We start from the raw sequence: 13,581 nt of genomic DNA, 5'->3' as shown, positions 1-13,581 counted from the left end.
CTGGGGGCCAATTAAAAAGTGTTGATCCACGGACCGTAGAGAAACCCCTGGTAGATACTGTTTGGTAAAGTGGACATAGGAGACACTTTTCACTCACAGGCTTTCCACGGTCACCAGGCTTTCCGGCAAGTCCGCCGAGTCCGGTGGCACCGGGATCTCCGGGGGCGCCAAGAGCTCCAAGAGGGCCAGGGTCTCCACGGTCTCCCTAAATTGTTTCACGAGAACAGATCCGTTACCCTCCCAGTCAAAGATTTTGCAATAGCCGACAACAATTGGCTGCAATTGTTCACTAGTGTCGTTTGAAAAGTGTTGCCCGAGGGGCAGCAAGGTGTCAAATATTTTCTAATCAAATGTTACACATTTGTAGTCAAGTTCAGAAAGTTAACCTTGGGTCCAGCAGATCCATCGTGACCGTCAGATCCGTCTTTACCAGGGGGACCCTAAAACAGAGGAGACAAGTGAATTGCGTAATCAAGTCAAAGGACCGAACGCCCACGGTTGAGCGCCGGGCGAAGACCAGTACCTTGAGTCCGGTATTTCCAGGGGATCCGGGCGCTCCAGGGGGTCCATCCGATCCGGGAGGTCCATGGTGACCAACGGGACCGGAAGGTCCCTCCTTTCCGTGCTTTCCCTGAGGGCGACGTGGCAATTGAGCATTGGCTGGCAGTAGCCAAAAGATGCTAACTTTGGGGACAAGAAATAGTAAGATCTTATAGAAGGTCCGGACAGACCGGGGAAACCTCTCTCGCCTCTCATTCTGGAGAGACCGAGAATACCACGTTCTCCACTGATACGCTGAGGTCCGGGAGCATGGAGATGGGAAGCGTTAGGCCGTGCGTGATCTCATCATTTTGAGACGTCGGGATGGACGGTCAATGAAAAAGCAACTCACGGGAGCGCCATCGGCACCAGGGCTACCCTTCTCGCCGGAAGGTCCGCGGGCTCCAGTGGCTCCCATCTCGCCCTTGTGACCGGCAGATCCAGTGTCACCACGGTCTCCTTTGGGTCCTTCCTTTCCATCGGGTCCAGCGTGTCCGGCAGGTCCAGCTTTGCCCTTTTCCGAAGGAAAAATAGCATGCGATTAATGGTACGCTCCCGAGGATTCGCCTTGGCGGCGCCACCATAGACTTACAGCGGGGCCGGGAGGTCCGTCTGTGCCATTGGCACCGAGCAATCCACGAGGGCCCTTGTTGAGGAAACAGAAGTTCAGCGTGAGTACAAATTTGCTTGACGTTGAAGTAACGGTTGTAACTCACAGGAGGTCCGTGGTCTCCGTGGTCTCCCTTGGCGCCAGTGTTTCCAGGGGGACCCTGAAAGAACGCGGTGAACAGTGGCTCAGCATGGAAAGCTAATGCAATGACGATGTGGGATATGATTTGATCTGACCTGGGGTCCGTGGTCACCGGTTTGTCCAGCCACACCAGGAGGACCAGCGTCACCCTTATCACCATTGTTACCAGTCAATCCCTTGGCACCAGCGAGACCACGAGGACCCTGGAGGTGGGGAAGAGGAAAAAGGTTAGGGCGAAGATGCAAGTGGGAAGACGTACGTGATGGGGTGAATGAACCTACAGGAGGTCCGGCAATTCCAGGAGGTCCGCGGGGTCCGTCCTCGCCATCCGCACCCTGTGGAAGAAGAAGAGAATGTGTTCAAAGTGGAAGAACATTATTTAAGTGACGCACGAGGAAGCCAGCTCCACGGAGCGGACATTGGGGCAACTTACGTCCTCTCCGTTCATGCCGGCGGGGCCCTGCGGAAAACAATTGCGCATCGAAAATCAAAAGGCCGCCACGTCACGTTCCGTGTTCTTGCTGGATTTAGAGCACTTACGCTTTCTCCGTTCTCTCCAGACTGTCCGCGGGGACCGGTGGATCCCTGGTGTCCCTGAGCAGAGGATCCAAAGGGCCCGTTAGTGTACAAGTTTTCTCTCTTTCCTCGTCTTTGCGTCAATATAGTTCGTCTGACTGACCCCAGTACTTTAGGTGAGAGGAAGCTGAGTACTTACGATAGGACCGGCAAGTCCAGGGGGCCCAGGAGGTCCCGGGGGGCCCGGGGGGCCCTGTCAAAGGCAATTCAAGATTTTAGAGACTCGAAGGGGTAATTGCGCAGGTAAGAGACCCACAATTGGTCCAACAATTGGCATGACGGGAGATTTGTCGTCATTGCCGCCAGACATCCAAGGGGAAAAGTTCCTTATTAAATTTAATGGAGCTGTGCTAAAATTTCATCACAATTAAGTCACTTATGAAGCCACCCGTCGTTTTATTGTGCTTTATACTAATAATTAAATGCTTCACACAAAAAAAACTTTAGAATAGACTACACAGATGTATGATATTTCTCGTTTTTTTCTTTACTAGCAACTCGTACACTATTTTACTGGGATAATGTAGCACTGTACATAATTATAAAGTCAGTCTGGGCCAAATGGCTTCCACCCAAGATTGTCTTCAAAACAACAACAAAAATCCATCAAATCTCAGTATTTTTTAATCCTTGTTTTTCCCATTTTAATTAGAGTCAAGAGACTGGAACGTCCAAGATGGAGTTCTGTGACCAACTTGGAACACTGGTCAGGTAACCTTGGGTAACGGGAACTAGGTAAGAACTATTTATTTAAAAAAAATATTGATTGCTGTATTCATAATCATCTCCAGAACCAAAATCTACTCTAAGAATAATTATACTAAAAACAAACTGGTAAAACTCCCATTTAGATGCATTTTTTTTTAAAAAGTATGACTCCTTAAAATGAAACGAGAACTTCTCGTAAATGTGAGGCACTACTTGAATAATTAAGGAAATCAACACGGCTCCTCAACCACTTTCAACTGATTTAAAAAATAAATAAATAAACATTTTATCAAGTTCCAAACCAATGCAGATAGATACGTTGTCATTATTGTCCTTCAGACATCATTAGGCTTTTGATGGACCTCCATTTTGGAATTCACCAATGTTGAATTTACTCCAGAAAATACCACCATATTTAAGAGTCAGTTTTTACATGATTTTTTGTTAGCAAAAAGGACATTTGGACGGTCTCCCTTGGGTCCCTTGCAAAAAAAAGACAAAAGTCTTAGCTAATTTGACTTGTCAGTGACACATCAGAATATGGATGACGTCAAAAGAGAAAGATCTTAAAACAATCACATTTAGCCTACAATGTATATGCTATCTTAGCAATCATTCCTCAATGAAGTCAAAACACACTAAAGCCAAATTGTCTTTGATGTTGATGTCATGTAAATTGATTTACAACGATGATGAATGTTTATTTGTCAATAACAAGTCCACATCTGTTAATAGAATATCAATTAAAAATAAAGTATTTACCTTGACCTGAGATAGAACCCGGGAGCCTGCGGACAAAGATGGATAAAGTCAATTGGACGCATTATAACATCAAAGACACAAACCCACGGTGGACATCATTTGTTTTTATAGATGGGGTGGTATGAATAGTGTATTTCAGATATCATTTCATGAAATGTATTCACTGTGCTGAGGCAAGTAGTAGTAATTCTAATCTTAATAGTGGAAATGCGACCATTAAAAACAGCATCTTTTTTGTCATTGTGGCTCATGTGCTAGGTTATAGGACAAGTACACCGTTTGTAATTGAAGATGCTGCAAATGAAAATATCCGTTTTCCCAATGCAGAAGAAAAAGTCTGGCGGAGAAGCTCCATTAAAAAAAAGAAGAGATGATAAGACTTACGGTGGTCGTCACCCTGCGCTCTAACCAGAAGCGCCGCTGCGCTGAGCAGCAGCAGCGCCAGCCGCGAATCCACAAAGCCGAACATATCTTCCAGTCCTCCTGACCCCAGCAGAAAACTCCCTACTGCCTACACTAACTTTCTACCAGGGTTTTTATATGGGAGTCTAAACTGGGAGGCTCACCAATGTAATGCTTGTTCTTGTCTACGCATAAGCACTTTTGATGATTCACCACCCTAAAACTGGAATTCTACAGAAGACGGTGTTCCACAGAAGACGGTGTTCCACAGAAGACGGTGTTCGACAGATGACGGTGTTCGACAGAAGACGGTGTTCCACAGAAGACGGTGTTCCACAGAAGACGGTGTTCCACAGAAGACGGTGTTCGACAGAAGACGGTGTTCGACAGAAGACGGTGTTCCACAGAAGACGGTGTTCGACAGAAGACGGTGTTCGACAGAAGACGGTGTTCGACAGAAGACGGTGTTCGACAGAAGACGGTGTTCGACAGAAGACGGTGTTCGACAGAAGACGGTGTTCGACAGAAGACGGTGTTCGACAGAAGACGGTGTTCGACAGAAGACGGTGTTCGACAGAAGACGGTGTTCGACAGAAGACGGTGTTCGACAGAAGACGGTGTTCGACAGAAGACGGTGTTCGACAGAAGACGGTGTTCGACAGAAGACGGTGTTCGACAGAAGACGGTGTTCGACAGAAGACGGTGTTCGACAGAAGACGGTGTTCGACAGAAGACGGTGTTCGACAGAAGACGGTGTTCGACAGAAGACGGTGTTCGACAGAAGACGGTGTTTCAGGTGAGCTGTAATTAGTCAGAAAGCAACCCTTGCACAAAAGCGGGAGGTGGGGAGGAGGACACACCCACAATCCTGGTAGAAAGCGGAGACATTTAAATAGTTTGAGGAATTTATTGGGCACTCTTGGTTTTGCATTAAAATGTTGTCATTGTTCATTGTCTTCATATGATTTCCTTTATGACAATTTCCAATGATTTCACCCCCCTGGGATTAAACTCTTGAACAGTTTATGGCAATTCTACCCAACTCCAGGCGGTGCTTTATCAATAAAAAGCTCACTGTTCACCACCAAGCAAAATATGAATACTAAAGCAATGGATCTATCAAAGCCTGGTTTGAACGAAGTAGTGGACTGGTTGATTGTAGTTATTATTATTATTTTTTTACCTGTTTAGATGTGGGCTTTGTCTCCCACGGTCTTTGCCTTGCTCAGTCACACACTGATGCTGGTGCACTCTGAGTTAGCAGTCTTCTACCCTGCCACCCAGTATGCTGTGCTCTACACACTTTATTCCCACTGCACAAGGTAATAATATCGGTTTATTTGTTTTTGCAAATTCACAATAATGCCACATCCACCCAGAAACTCTGGTCCCTTGAATTTCTGCGAGTCGTTAGGCCAACCTTGTGTCTCATCTCCCCTGCTTCTCTCTCTCCATTAGACACGATCATTTCATCTCATCCAGCTTGTGGTCATCTTCCCCGTCCCTGTTTGACGGTGCTGTCATCAGCACTGTCACGACTGCCACGACTGCCACCAAGAAACATTTCAGCACTTTGCTCAACCTTTTGGGCGGGCTGCTGGTGAAGGATCATCTCTACCCCGAAGCCAGGTTTTCTTCTTTCGTCCTTTTCATGCTTCGTCTTTGCATTGCTTGCATTATTCCCAAAAGAGAGGATTTTAACTGTAAGAAATTTGTCGTTTGCTATGTTTACATATCAGGAGGTTGCTGTTGACATGGGCTCAAGAAATCTCCTTGCTGATGAAAAAGTCAGACACTTACACCCCGCTCTTCTCCTTACCTTCTTTTAATAAGTTATGTCGTGGTCTCCTGTCCAACGGTAAGTGTTGTTTTTTCCTTCCTTGATGCCCTCACCGATGGATGCTTGTTAATAAAATAGGTCTTCTTTTCCTTTGCTGTTCTACTATATAGCCCTGAATGAGGATCCGAGTGTCTGCCTTCAGACCATAGCCATAGCTTACTCATCCTCTCCTCATCTTTATCTACAGAGCTTTTGCAGAGGTAAATGCATAATTGTCCACACAATAATAATGATGATGATGATGATGATAATGATAATAATTATGATGATGATGATGATAATAATAATAATAATAATTATGATGATGATAATGATAATGACAATTATGATAATAATAATTATGATGATGATAATAATGATAATAATAACAATGATGATGATAATGGTCTGTAAAACAGCTTCAGGACCAGGCACAGAAAGAGTGAGACCAATTTGAAGGAAATAGGTTTATTACCAGACCGCAGGATGGGGGGAGAGCTCTAACAGTTGCGAACGCACAGCCGGTTGTCTTTGCAACTCTCTCAGAATGAACAGTGGGTGCGTCTTTATATATATACCAAAACAGGGCAAAGTCTCTATGACAACGATGTAGGGCAGAGTTTATGCAAACAAAACTTTGGGCTGATATGGTTAGACATTTGCAGGGCTAAGTTTGTGCAAACAAGATATTTTTATAACTCACACAACCTGTCCGATCTACGATGAACATTCAACAAACAATTGCAAAGCAAGCTGGCCATCTTATCTTACATGGCGCAATCGGAACAAGTAATTGCAAAGTGAGTTGGCCACATGGTGCAATGTGAACAAGCAATTGCAAAGCAAGTTGGCCATCTTATCTTACATGGCGCAATGCGAACAAGCAATTTCAAAGCGAATTGGCCATCTTATCTTACATGGCGCAATGCGAACAAGCAATTGCAAAGCAAGTTGGCTATCTTATCTTACATGGTGCAATGCGAACAAACAATTGCAAAGCAAGCTGGCCATCTTATCTTACATGGCGCAATCCGAACAAGCAATTACAAAGCTAGTTGGCCACATGGCGGAATGCGAACAAGCAATTGCAAAGCAAGTTGGCCATCTTATCTTACATGGCGCAATCCGAACAAGCAATTGCAACGCGAGTTGGCCACATGGCGCAATGCAAACAAACAATTGCAAAGCAAGCTGGCCATCTTATCTTACATGGCGCAATGCGAACAAGCAATTGCCAAGCGAATTGGCCATCTTATCGTACATGGCGCAATGCGAACAAGCAATTGCAAAGCAAGTTGGCCATCTTATCTTACATGGCGCAATCCGTTCAAGCAATTGGAAAGCGAGTTGGCCATCTTATCTTACATGGCCCAATCCGAACAAGCAATTGCAAAGCGAGTTGGCCACATCGCGCAATGTGAACAAGCAATTGAAAAGCAAGTTGGCCATCTTATCTTACATGGCGCAATCCGAACAAGTAATTGCAAAGTGATTCGGCCACATGGTGCAATGCGGACAAGCAATTGCAAAGCAAGTTGGCCATCTTATCTTACATGGCGCAATCCGTTCAAGCAATTGGAAAGCGAGTTGGCCATCTTATCTTACATGGCCCAATCCGAACAAGCAATTGCAAAGCGAGTTGGCCACATTGCGCAATGTGAACAAGCAATTGAAAAGCAAGTTGGCCATCTTATCTTACATGGTGCAATCCGAACAAGTAATTGCAAAGTGATTTGGCCACATGGTGCAATGCGGACAAGCAATTGCAAAGCAAGTTGGCCATCTTATCTTACATGGCGCAATCCGAACAAGCAATTGCAAAGCGAGTTGGCCACATGGCGTAATGCGAACAAACAATTGCAAAGCAAGCTGGCCATCTTATCTTACATGGCGCAATCCGAACAAGCAATTGCAAAGCGAATTGACCATCTTATATTATATGGCGCAATCCGACCAAGCAATTGCAAAGCAAGTTGGCCACATGGCGCAATGCGAACAAACAATTGCAAAGCAAGTGTGCCATCTTATCTTACATGGCGCAATCCGAACAAGCAATTGCAAAGAGAGTTGGCCACATGGCACAATGCGAACAAACAATTGCATACCTGTCAACCTCTGCCGATAACTGCCCTTATAAATGATTATGATTTCCCCTTACAAACCCCCAAAAATCTTACAAACACCGTACGACTCGTACAGCGTTTGTAAGGTTTTTTGGGGGTTTGTAAGGGGAAATGATATTAATGATAATATTAAATAATTAGCATTTGGGGGGGGGGGTCATTACATGTCACAAATACAGAGCATTGGGATTGGATTGTAGTTCCATGGGGGAAGGACAAGGACAGTTTTAGACCTTTTCTGTTAGTTGCGCAGTTGCTTTTTTTGATTGTTGTTACAATCGGACCGCATCGTCGTGGCGCAATCGGGAATGGATTAGGACCCAGGCGCGGGAAGCAGGAGGGGAACGAGGCAGTTAGCTTCAAAACAACATCTTTAATAAATCAACAGGGATCTACAAATCAACAAAGGCTTGGAACCACAACGGGAGCATGCAGGACTTGCAGGAACTGCAGGAACGATCCGACAATGAGCCATTCTTTATGTGGTGCTTAAATACCCACACCAGGAGGCAATCAAGGATTGTCTGCAGCTGCTCTGATCTGACGGCAAGCCAGGAGTGACATATGAGCCACTCCTGCCAATTGTACAGGTTCCAAGGAGCCATCCCACACTTAACCCTGGGTAGCGAAGGTTTTTCGGGCTAGGAGCAATTAATAGCGTATAAATGCGCTTTCCGGAATGTGACCTTACTGTTTACTGAATTTCAAACGTGTTGGTTTTTAGGTGCGTGGATGTGTGCAGAGTCCAGCTGGTCCACTCAGCTGTGAGGGTGAGGCAGGCCTATGGCAAATTGCTAAGGACCATCCCGCTGGATGTTTCTTTAAGGTAACATTTGCATAATAAAGTACAAAACAATTTCTATAGGGATTGAACTTTCTATATACAAAATGGCCAACGGTATGTGTTTGAGCCTATCAGTACACGTATCATTTTTTTGGGCTAATAATCTAGTGAAGAATTGCTATTATGACAATAAAAAAAGGTGTTCCCCCACATTGGATTTGTCATCAGTAACCACAGCCGCCCAGCGATGACTCAGATATCATTAGCCATCCGTCACCATATGATCCGAGCATCAAGCACCACCTTACACCCCCAGGACTTCAGTGATCTCATCAGCTTCATCTTATATGGAGTGCAGCACCGTGGAGGGTATGTACTTATGTGCTCATAAATTCTCTCAGACGATACATTCCGTGTATCGAAATCCAGACATTTGATGCAAAATGTCAGAAACCCAGTAACGTGTCTGTGTATACAGTTATGGTCTAAAGTTTACATACACTTGTGAAGAACATAATGTCATGGCTCTCTTGAGTTTGCAGTTATTTCTACAACTCTGATTTTTCTCTGATAGAGTGATTGGAACAGATACTTCTTTGTCACAAAAACATTCATGAAGTTTGGTTCTTTTATGACTTTATTATGGGTGAACAGAAAAAAGTGATCAAATCTGCTGGGTCAAAAATATACATACAGCAGCGCTAATATTTGGTAACATGTCCCTTGGCCATTTTCACTTCAATTAGGCGCTTTTGGTAGCCATCCACACGCTTCTGGCAAGCTTCTGGTTGAATCTTTGACCACTCCTCTTGACAGAATTGGCAGTTCAGTTAAATTTGATGGCTTTCTGACATGGACTTGTTTCGTCAGCATTGTCCACAAGTTCTCAATGGGGTTTAAGTCAGGACTTTGGGAAGGCCATTCGAAAACCTTAATTCTAGCCTGATTTAGCCATTCCATTACCAATTTTGATGTGTGTTTGGGGTCATTGTCCTGTTGGAAGACCCAACTGCGCACAAGACCCAATCTTCGGGCTGATGACTTTAGGTTATCTTGAAGAATTTGAAGGTAATCCTCCTTCATTATCCCGTTTACTCTCTGTAAAGCACCAGTTCCATTGGTAGCGAAACAGCCCCACAGCATAATACTACAACCACCATGCTTGATGGTGTACTTGGGGTTAAAGGCCTCACCTTTTCTCCTTCAAACATATTGCTGGGCATTGTGGCCAAACAGCTCGATTTTTGTTTTGTCTGACCACAGAACTTTCCTCCAGAAGGTTCAATTATGATGACAAAGCCTATGTCCGATTATTATTATTATTATTAATTAGCAATTTTGGTGACTTAGAAAGTTGTCAGTGAAATTATTATAGCTTTGTGAAACACAGCCAGTGATTTAATGTAAGTGTTTTTAAAAACATCATTTATTCATGCAAAGCTTGAAATCCTGAAATTGCATGACTAATAATTGCAACTTTTATTTTTTGCAGCCTATCCAATCTAACCATTCCATGCCATCGGAGGGGTTGCTCATCAACCAATGAGGTTGAATTTCTCGTGCCAAATACAGAAGCATATTATCCCGCCAAGCCCTGCGGGGGGGACTGCAGAGTAAAAACGGACTGCACCATCTGAAAGGTAGGCTGCTTCTTTAAATGTCATGCTTAACAATTGATGTTAGAAAATAGAGACTCCACCAATTTTTAACACATAGGTGCTTGGACATGTTTAGTACTCTGAAAAACCGGGGCTGAAGGGGAAGACATTGACAAAGTGAAGGCAGGATTCGGTGTACGACCACTTAACATGCTTTATTTCAGCATTCAAATAATTAGAAACATCTCAATTTTATATGCGTAAGGGATCGTGACCCTTCTCCTGGGGCTGGGCAATGAATCCCCCTGGTACACAGGGAGGTCCTAAAGAAAAATACGGCCAGAGACGGGATATGCAATAGGACGGCTTCGCTGGAGAATGGAGATGACAAATGACGTGAGCCTTACGGAAGGTCCCATCTCTCCAGAGCATCCACGTTGTCCACTGGGACTGGGAAGGCAAGGCATGCCATCTTTACCAGCAAAACAAGCAGTCGTCTGTGGAAAGCGAGAGCTTAATTTCCCAGAAGGATCCCTGCATACCAGTGAATCCTCTGTGTCCCTTCATACCTCTATAACCAGGCTCGCCCCTCTCTCCCTTGTCTCCATGAGGTCCATCGGCTCCCTACGAGGAGGAATTTTTATTCACCCGATCTCCGTTCCGTGGCTTGTACCTGTCATGCTACTTACAGGGAGGCCACGAGGTCCAGTAGAACCGAGAGGGCCCTCAGCTCCCTGGAAGGTATCGAATAAATTGTCATGTAGACACCTGAATGGATTTTAACTTCTCAGTTTTAGCCGATATGTACGAGGGGTGTCCAACGAGGCCGCCACTGCTGACTTGAAATTGTCACTCATTCATTTGGTAAATGGAGGATCTGATTTGGTTGTTAAGTGTTAACTCATAGGCTGCTATTGACAGCGATAGACATTTGAGGTCTACAACTGTCAAGGCCTGTGGATGAGGTAAGGGCTTGAGGCAATTCATTAATGTGTCATTGGTGTAAATTTAAGATTCTTGCCTGGGCCATCTTCAATGAGATTTGCATAATTTGCTGGGGGCCAATTAAAAAGTGTTGATCCACGGACTGTAGAGAAACCCCTGGTAGATACTGTTTTGTAAAGTGGATATAGGAGACACTTTTCACTCACAGGCTCTCCACGGTCACCAGGCTTTCCGGCATGTCCGACGGGTCCGGTGGCACCGGGATCTCCGGGGGCGCCAAGAGCTCCAAGAGGGCCAGGGTCTCCACGGTCTCCCTAAATTGTTTCACGAGAACAGATCCGTTACCCTCCCAGTCAAAGATTTTGCAATAGCCGACAACAATTGGCTGCAATTGTTCACTAGTGTCGTTTGAAAACTGTTGCCCGAGGGGCAGCAAGGTGTCAAATATTTTCAAATCAATTGTTACACATTTGTAGTCAAGTTCAGAAAGTTAACCTTGGGTCCAGCAGATCCATCGTGACCGTCAGATCCGTCTTTACCAGGGGGACCCTAAAACAGAGGAGACAAGTGAATTGCGTAATCAAGTCAAAGGACCGAACGCCCACGGTTGAGCCCCGGGCGAAGACCAGTACCTTGAGTCCGGTATATCCAGGGGATCCGGGCGCTCCAGGGGGTCCATCCGATCCGGGAGGTCCATGGTGACCAACGGGACCGGGAGGTCCCTGCTTTCCGTGCTTTCCCTGAGGGCGACGTGGCAATTGAGCATTGGCTGGCAGTAGCCAAAAGGTGCTAACTTTGGTGACAAGAAATAGTAAGATCTTATAGAAGGTCCGGGCAGACCGGGGAAACCTCTCTCGCCTCTCATTCTGGAGAGACCGAGAATACCACGTTCTCCACTGATACGCTGAGGTCCGGGATCATGGAGATGGGAAGCGTTAGGCCGTGTGTGATCTCATCATTTTGGGACGTCGGGATGGACGGTCAATGAAAAAGCAACTCACGGAAGCGCCATCGGCACCAGGGCTACCCTTCTCGCCGGAAGGTCCGGGGGCTCCAGTGGCTCCCATCTCGCCCTTGTGACCGGCAGATCCAGTGTCACCACGGTCTCCTTTGGGTCCTTCCTTTCCATCGGGTCCAGCGTGTCCGGTAGGTCCAGCTTTGCCCTTTTCCGAAGGAAAAATAGCATGCGATTAATGGTACGCTCCCGAGGATTCGCCTTGGCGGCGCCACCATAGACTTACAGCGGGGCCGGGAGGTCCGTCTGTGCCATTGGCACCGGGGAAGCCACGGTGGCCCTTGTTGAGGAAACGGAAGTTCAGCGTGAGTACAAATTTGTTTGACGTTGAAGTAACGGTTCTAACTCACAGGAGGTCCATGGTCTCCTTGGTCTCCCTTGGCGCCAGTGTTTCCAGGGGAACCCTGAAAGAACGCAGTGAACAGTGGCTCAGCATGGAAAGCTAATGCAATGACGATGTGGGATATGATTTGATCTGACCTGGGGTCCGTGGTCACCGGTTTGTCCAGCCACACCAGGAGGACCAGCGTCACCCTTATCACCAATGTTACCAGTCAATCCCTTGGCACCAGCGGGACCACGAGGACCCTGGAGGTGGGGAAGAGGAAAAAGGTTAGGGCGAGGATGCAAGCGGGAAGACGTACATGATGGGGTGAATGAACCTACAGGAGGTCCGGCAATTCCAGGAGGTCCGCGGGGTCCATCCTCGCCATCCGCACCCTGTGGAAGAAGAAGAAAATGTGTTCAAAGTGGAAGAACATTATTTAAGTGACGCACGAGGAAGCCAGCTCCACGGAGCGGACATTGGGGCAACTTACGTCCTCTCCGTTCATGCCGGCGGGGCCCTGCGGAAAACAATTGCGCATCGAAAATCAAAAGGCCGCCACGTCACGTTCCGTGTTCTTGCTGGATTTAGAGCACTTACGCTTTCTCCGTTCTCTCCAGACTGTCCGCGGGGACCGGTGGATCCCTGGTGTCCCTGAGCAGAGGATCCAAAGGGCCCGTTAGTGTACAAGTTTTCTCTCTTTCCTCGTCTTTGCGTCAATATAGTTCGTCTGACTGACCCCAGTACTTTAGGTGAGAGGAAGCTGAGTACTTACGATAGGACCGGCAAGTCCAGGGGGCCCAGGAGGTCCCGGGGGGCCCGGGGGGCCCTGTCAAAGGCAATTCAAGATTTTAGAGACTCGAAGGGGTAATTGCGCAGGTAAGAGACCCACAATTGGTCCAACAATTGGCATGACGGGAGATTTGTCGTCATTGCCGCCAGACATCCAAGGGGAAAAGTTCCTTATTAAATTTAATGGAGCTGTGCTAAAATTTCATCACAATTAAGTCACTTATGAAGCCACCCGTCGTTTTATTGTGCTTTATACTAATAATTAAATGCTTCACACAAAAAAAACTTTAGATTAGACTACACAGATGTATGATATTTCTCGTTTTTTTCTTTACTAGCAACTCGTACACTATTTTACTGGGATAATGTAGCACTGTACATAATTATAAAGTCAGTCTGGGCCAAATGGCTTCCACCCAAGATTGTCTTCAAAACAACAAC

General features: G+C 46.1%; 2 long non-coding RNA genes across 2 annotated transcripts; both read left to right on the top strand.

Moving 5' to 3' along the window:
* The first annotated feature begins 5,276 nt into the window (after window positions 1-5,276).
* On the top strand, window positions 5,277-5,701 carry LOC144088300 (uncharacterized). Its single transcript, XR_013304847.1, has 3 exons — window positions 5,277-5,368; window positions 5,479-5,597; window positions 5,690-5,701. It is a non-coding gene; the product is annotated as an uncharacterized LOC144088300 (long non-coding RNA).
* A 26-nt stretch (window positions 5,702-5,727) lies between these two features.
* LOC144088301 (uncharacterized) lies at window positions 5,728-8,784 on the top strand. The gene is made up of 3 exons (XR_013304848.1): window positions 5,728-5,779; window positions 8,406-8,507; window positions 8,694-8,784. It is a non-coding gene; the product is annotated as an uncharacterized LOC144088301 (long non-coding RNA).
* The last annotated feature ends 4,797 nt before the right edge of the window (window positions 8,785-13,581 follow it).

The sequence above is a fragment of the Stigmatopora argus genome, chromosome 14 (assembly GCF_051989625.1).
Source record: "Stigmatopora argus isolate UIUO_Sarg chromosome 14, RoL_Sarg_1.0, whole genome shotgun sequence".
NCBI lineage: Eukaryota > Metazoa > Chordata > Actinopteri > Syngnathiformes > Syngnathidae > Stigmatopora > Stigmatopora argus.
The sequence above is the reverse complement of the archived record's forward strand: the minus strand, read 5'-3'. Positions and strand labels throughout refer to the sequence as shown.